Here is a 7397-nt window from a genome sequence, read left to right as displayed (position 1 = left end):
TTGCCTGAATTATGTGCACCTCTCTCCCTGTAGGGAGGCATCCATCCAGCCCCAGTCATTGCTAACCCTCCCCTTGAGGAGTTCTATCCACAGGGAGGTCCACACCTGTTTCTTTCACCCCTCCCTCTCCACGCTGGAAAAATCATCTCTCTCCCTCTTCCAGTGGTAACTCAAAACTCTTGACGTTTCAAATCCTTATTTTAGTCGGGCTTTTTTGGTTTGGTGCAAGTGGCTGTACCTGGATGAGAAATAGATCACTGTTTCGCTGCACCCATCCCCTCCATGTGTCAAGACCTGGCACAGATGGGTGATGAGAGGGTTTGGATGTAGGAGAGAGGGTTGTATGTCCAGGACGTGTGAAGACACTACCCCACCACCTACGCCCCCTCTCCCTCCCTCTCTGGGGATGTTTCTGTCAGCACACAGCAGCCCTCAGCAGCACAGATGTTGTTGCATTGTCTGAAGCACCAAAGCTCCGATCAGCCCAACTGGGAGCTCCTACTCATTAGCTATTGTCTCTGTGTGTCTGACTGGGCCTTTGATGAATGCAGCAGTTAGCCGAAGATCAGACACCAGACAAAGAAAACAGAAACCCAACCATCTATACATATGGCTCAAAAGATAACACCCTGCTGTGTTCAACATGTTCAAATGACCATTGCTGATTAAAAATTTTTGACGCGCAGCCGTGTGCAGCTATGCAGTGCACAGCTCAAGTGGATGTTTTAGCTTTTTCTGCACTCAGCAAACATACAAGATTATCTTAAGCTTTGTGTTTACAATGAAGAGCATGGGCTCTAAGCTCCTCAAAATAAAAGGGCATTGTGTCTGCCACTTGAAAACTCTGCTCCCCTCTTTGCTTACTCACCCGAAGAAAGGCCATGCCATTATTTATTTAATTCCCCCTCCTTGCATTCTTCTCTCTTCCCCTCCATACACCTACCCATCCAGCCAGTCAGCCAGCCGGGCTATGAACACATTGCGGGGCCTGAGGGCAGTACTGTGGACAACCTGCGCTGTGTTCACATGGCTGAGCAGAGAGCGAGTGAGGAAGACTGGCACGCTGAAACCAAACAGGTGTATGATTCAGAGGCGTGAGCTGTGAAGGGTGAATTTTTTATACAAGTCAATGTTGCTTTTGGAGCAAACAGCGGCTTGGATCTGTCCCAGAAAACATTTACACACACTGTGCCTTTTTTTCTTCTTCGTGTTTCACGGCCAGCTTATCAAAGTCTGTGAGAAAATTACCATTTTTGCTCTTACTATTATTAGAAGGTACTGGTTTGAGTAACATCAATTATTATGACAGTAAAATATGAGCAAGAAAATGATATTCAGTTGATGTGAATGTCAGCCAAGCTAAATGTGCTGAAGGTTCTTTGTTTAGACACAGAAAACTGCTGTTTTTGCTCGCAGTCTGTTTATTTATTTCAAATAAATCCCTGTTTCACCAGCTGGAAAAGAATATCATCACATTTTTGTGTGAGCGGAATCCTTTGAAAAGATGTGGACAACTAAAGGATAATTACAGAGCAAGTTAAAACATTTTCATGAACTGGAACAATGCTAAATGAATATTGTGTCATAATCAGTGGTAATAAAGAACACCATAGTTTTTTCTTTTTTTTAATTTCAAAATGTCACAGATTATTGCTTCCACAAATAAATCCCATCATTTTTATAATTATTATTTTCTGTGATTTTGCCATTTTGTCAAATGGTGCCAAACAACTGTGATCTGTATTCTTCCTGCAGCACAAGAGAACGCAACAATAATTTTCAAAGAGCCCTGTTAAATTAATTGGATTTAGAACAATATGGAAACAATGTAACACGCACACTCTGCCATAGTTTCTGTTCTTTAAAGACATCAATGTAAGACGTTAAAGATTTCAAGTTGACGACTTTGACGAGTTGCAGTGGGTGAAATATCACCACTGTATGTCAGTAGATTGCAAATTGCATTGAGCCAAGTTCTGTTTTCTTACACCTCCCAATTCAAGTGCAATATCCTTACTGCGGTGGCCCCTGTAGGACAAACAGCTCTTGCCACCGTTCATTCGAGTGACTGTAGGCTGTCAATCCACTGTTTACCTCAGCTGTCAATATGTATCCATGTGTATTTACTCTGGGGGAGACTGTAAAGCTTTGTGAAAGGAGTCAAATGAATCAGTGGTGCTCATATCTGCTGAGTGACAGCGATACAGAGGTGAGGATCAGCTGAGCTTTTCTCTTGGTAAGTCTGTGTTTTTGCTTCTGTTAGCTGCTGTTAACCTGTGTCAGCGGAACTTTAGCTGAAGTGGATCTAACATTGTGGGACTCAGATACTAAGTAAATAAACCAATCATTTTTTTTCAGCATGTGTTTTTTTGGACACTCAAGCCTAACCTTAGCTAGCATGATGTTAGCTTTAATTTAGTTTATAACCAGTTGCTGTCAGCTGTCTGCTGACATTAAGTAATTGTAACAATATTGGTAATAAATATGCATGTTTATGTGTGTTAGAGCCCTGACTTCAGTTTAGGAAATGAGGTTTGAGGCGAGGAGGAAGAAGATGACATTTTAGTTTCTTTGATATACAGTGGAACCCCGACTTACGAATAACCCATTTAACGAAAAATTCAAGTTACGAAGGCACTTAACAGCAATATTTCTGCCCGTATTGTTGTTGCAGTTAGCAATCAACTTATAGCCTATCGTTCACTCAAAAGGCGCGATGGGTACGTCGACTTAAGAAAATTTTCGACTTACGAAAGACCCTCGGAAACGAATTCATTTTGTAAGTCGGGGTTCCACAGTACTAGAAATGGTGATGTCCATGTAAGACATCATGTATGTATTGTTAATTGATTTCTTCTCTTGCAAACCCAACAGTTGGTTAGATGATGGAATTACACACTAATCAGTGTATATTTTAAAGGATTCAATATTCTTTTTTTAAAATCAAATAAACAAAAAAACCTAACAATCAAACAATTGATTTTACATTTAATATGAATAGATAATAGAACTTATTATCTACCAATTTTGCTAGCTGATTTTTGATTTGTAAAATAGGTTGGAAAACAAAACTTGTGATGGTTACTCCCAGGTAAGGACAATGACACCATTCCACATCGCTAGTTTTAGACTAGTTTTGGACTTTTTGCAGTTGGTTATACTGACTGTGATAACTTAGTGCTTGCTGATAACTGTAAACATAATTACAGCAATTATTTGGGAAAGAACATAAAGATTCTTACACACAGTTTACAAGCCATGAATTTGGCGACATCTAGTTTCTTTGTAGGTGAAACCCAAAGAAAAGAACCATTTAATCCCTCACTGCACACTAAAACTGTGAGTGGGAACTCAACGTAAACTGATGTATGGATTTTTAACACAGATACTGATACCGATATTTGGTGATTAAAAATCCAATACATTAGCCAATATATTTTTTTTCTCGTTCAGTCACACAAGACATAAACACATTTCTGTAACTTTTGCTTTGTCTAGTCCCTACTAAGATAATATGACAGTGAAATGTAAAAATATGTTTAAAAAGTCAAGAATTACTCTTCTTTTACTCATTTTTACTTTTTAAATTTTAATTTATTGACTAATATATCGGTACTGTAGCTAAACCATGTTTTGACCAAAATAAATGTCAAATGTATTACATTAACTACAATTAAGGTAACTTACCTGAAAATGTGTTACGCTTTCAAATAACACATAAAATACACAAATGTAGGTTTCATGTATTGAGCCATTAAACTGTGAGTGTCACTGTATTAAAATGGAGAGCTTTTTGGGTACATTTGGACTCTTTAGGTTGCCATTAGCGCTGCAGGATTGATTTTCTAAGCAGTGAACTGGGGCTCCATAACCAGAATTATACTTTTAGCAGTAATAGTCATTTTTGCTGCTTTTTTTCTACCAGACTTATAATCAGTGGCAATCAAAGAGAATTAGAGCTGCCGTACATTCAGCAATTTCCCACCCTGGTTCTCTCTGACTGCACCTCGACAAAAAAAATTTTGACTCACAAACTTAGAAAGCACATGTTTAAGAAGAAATCGGTGCACTTTTCCAGACTTTGGAATACAGAAATGACACAATGTCCCAGAGGAGTCACTAAGGAAGGGGGCATAAATCTCTGCAGAGTCAGTCCTTGACGGCTAGACCTTGGGGTTAAGATAAGAGACCATGTTAGTGGTTATTAAGTGAAAGTTTCCAATCGATAGCCAGAGAGACGTAATCAGGGAGGGTTTAATTGCAAAGGGGAAGACATCTATTCACGTTATTGCAGCAGCTGTCCAGAAAAGCTTAATTTTTTGCCCCAGAGTCTCCCCCCCAACATGTGACTTCCCGTGACCTCCTGCAGGGCTACTGCTTGGACTCTGCAGAGGTGTCAGGCAGTTAATGATATCACTCCAGTTTTATTTTCTGACATTTGTACTTGTATGACTCATCTTTTAGTGATGTAAAAAAAAAAGAAAAAAAAAGACTTGGCCACACTGCGTTTTAGCCAAGCTCAAAGCAATCAAAACAGCACACATTCACAATTATTTTCACTTGATGTAGCCTTTTCTTCACCAGTTTACTCTAGAAAACAATCTTTTTGTTGTCACAAAAGTAAGAATCAAGTCAACATGGAGGAAAACCTTATCAGCTTCCCAGAAGGAGAAAAGAAAAACGTATGACTACAACTCCTTCTTTATGACTTGGAATTCTCTAAACCATTAACCTTTAAAAATTAGATTTACATCTGCATTTGTCAACCTCCACCGGGTAAATCTGGCAATAAACACCTCAGAGACTCCAAACATCTCCCATGCCCTCAAAAAAAAAATATTTGGGTCTAGTTATATATCAGCCATCAATTACCACTCATGCAAAATGAATCATGGCATAGTTCTTTGCTGCATGCTGTCCAGTACATCAGCAGAGGAAATAAAGTACAATGATATGGTGGAAAAGAGTAGAATTTCTTAGCAATTTTCCAGCATTAATCACTTCAAATTCATTGTGATTTTTGCTAACTGGGCTCTACTCAATAAAATGTTTAAATATAGGGATTGGGCATAGCAGATAAATTGGATTCTCACAAAGGAAATTGGGCACATTATTCAGCGAAGTGGTTGTCTCTTTTCTTATTTAAACAGACTCGGGTACATTATGTTGCATGGTTATAATAAGCATAAAAGCCCATTCATTTCTGCACAAGCCCCTATTCTGCAGCAGCCTGCTCATTTCTGGCTTCATGTGCTGCTTGATCACCAAAATCCAAAATCCAAGGGCGACTTATTGTAGGGAATTTCATGCCATGAAAAGATGATGACAATGATGATGATGTGAATGGATGGCTGATGCCACATCAAATCCAGTAGATGTCAGTAAATTGGAACATATGTTACTTAAAGGATAACATCATGATAATTTTCCTTCAAGATGGCTCATAAAACTGGGATTTATTAGGCTAAATCTAAGAGGATGATAACACAGATAATTTTTAACGGAAGGTTAAATGCAAGAATCAAAAGGTAAAAATGGACCCGTTGGGCTTGTATCAGCTGCATCCTACAGCTCTGTGCTAAAATCGGAGCAGTTTTTATGCACTGTGGGGTGTTCCCTTTCCATTACATTTTATAGCTTAAGGCATAAAAATATACGGAACGTTTTCATGGATAATAAAATCCCAGATCTTTACATGATAAGAAGAACGGAGACACAAGGTAAAAGAAATCTAGCTTAAGCAAAGCTTCTGCAAGATATTCCCTCTGCTATTTGTCCCAACGCTGTCCCACCAGAATGAGGAGCGTGTTCAGCTGCTCGCGAGGCGTACCTCCTCCCAACGGGAACACGGAAAGCCTGCTCAGATGCTAGCACAGAGCACTTCCTCTATTCCCACAGATGCACCTTTAAAATAGGCCACATTGGAGAAAACATGACTTTTCACTATTCTAATAAATGGGAGCCTGCCTGTTTATTATTAATGACATCCCAGCACACTTTTCAGATTTGGTTGGTGTTACGCCATGTGAGTAATTTATATTCATGCCAGCGTGAGAGCCTGTGTGTGTACGCTTACTGTCTTTTTACTGTCAGCTTTGTGTAGTACTTCCATGAAATTTTAATGTTTACCAGGTCAGTCCTGACCTTCTTAATCCTCTTGGTTATTAATACGGTAAAGCCTACACAGAGGAACAATTAATCAAAAACACCTCTTTTCTTTCCTTTTTCACCTTTCATACATATTAATTATATTCAGCTGCCTTGGGCTGAGGAGTGCATTAACATGTATGTACCAGTGCAGGGAAATAAGTCAAAAAGCAGAGCAACTCTGCCCCTACAGCGTGAGGTAGTTCCTCAGGATTAGCCTTATGAGGGCTGAGTGGCAGGAACTTGAACACAACAGAGCACTGATACACTTTCTTGTCCAGACAATTTCCGTGCCCTACTTTTAAAGCTAATTCTACACGGGCCCCCCAGGTTGTGTGTGAAGCATCCTGGTGGGGGGGCGGCAGTGGAGGGTGTCAGTCACAGGAAGACCAGACTGCCCTGGAGCGAAGCTGCCGGTCCCTTCTCAGAGGGAGAGGGCTGGGGTGGGGTGGGGGTGACGGCGAGGGTGATTGAAATAGAAGTTGAGATGTAGGACACATAAATAAAGTGATTTTTTTTTTTCCTAGAATACACTTCCCTCTCCTTGCATTTACATAATACTCTACCATGCACCACCATCACTTCTATAAGCCCTGAGGTTTATGGAGTCATGTGATGATGCATGCAGTGCCAAGGTATGCCACTAATATACATCAGCATAAAATATAAGCAGCACAAATCCAAACATCATGCTTACTTCAGGTGAAGATATTGTTTTCTAGATATTTCACCCTCTCTTTCTACGTTGCCGATTACTTTTGCTGGCCCTCATCATATTCTGAGGATGAAGGCCTGCACATGGGCTATTGTACTTGCACACAGCGTGACCTCCAAGGAGAGATGGAAGACAATGCAAGCGTGCAGGATGAAAGGGCATCGCAGAGCGGCCGCGTCCATGGGTGGGGGTACAGGGAGGATGGGAAGCAGATGGCAGTGGCTCTGTCCCATCAGCACAACAGAAGGGGGACTCAAGATGGCCACAGGCCCCCCTCGCATTAACAGCATTCAGGGAGACGCCTTATCATCCCGCCAGCGTGATACGTTTTTAACAACGCCCCCCCTGTTTTCCCAACCCCCAACCTCTCATCATAACACTACTGGAGATGCTGAATCAATCATCTGGGTACTTAAGAGTATAACATTACAGTAAAGGTTACGGCCTATCACATCTACCCTAAAAATGGGATCTGGATGCTACAATATACCCCTAAAAATGAGGCAGAATAAAATCAGGTTTAAGCTGACAGGGC

The sequence above is a fragment of the Copadichromis virginalis genome, linkage group LG12, assembly GCF_057382275.1.
Source record: "Copadichromis virginalis isolate Kocher_CV1m ecotype Utaka linkage group LG12, C_Virginalis_male_GT1.1, whole genome shotgun sequence".
Classification (NCBI taxonomy): domain Eukaryota; kingdom Metazoa; phylum Chordata; class Actinopteri; order Cichliformes; family Cichlidae; genus Copadichromis; species Copadichromis virginalis.
The sequence above is the reverse complement of the archived record's forward strand: the minus strand, read 5'-3'. Positions refer to the sequence as shown.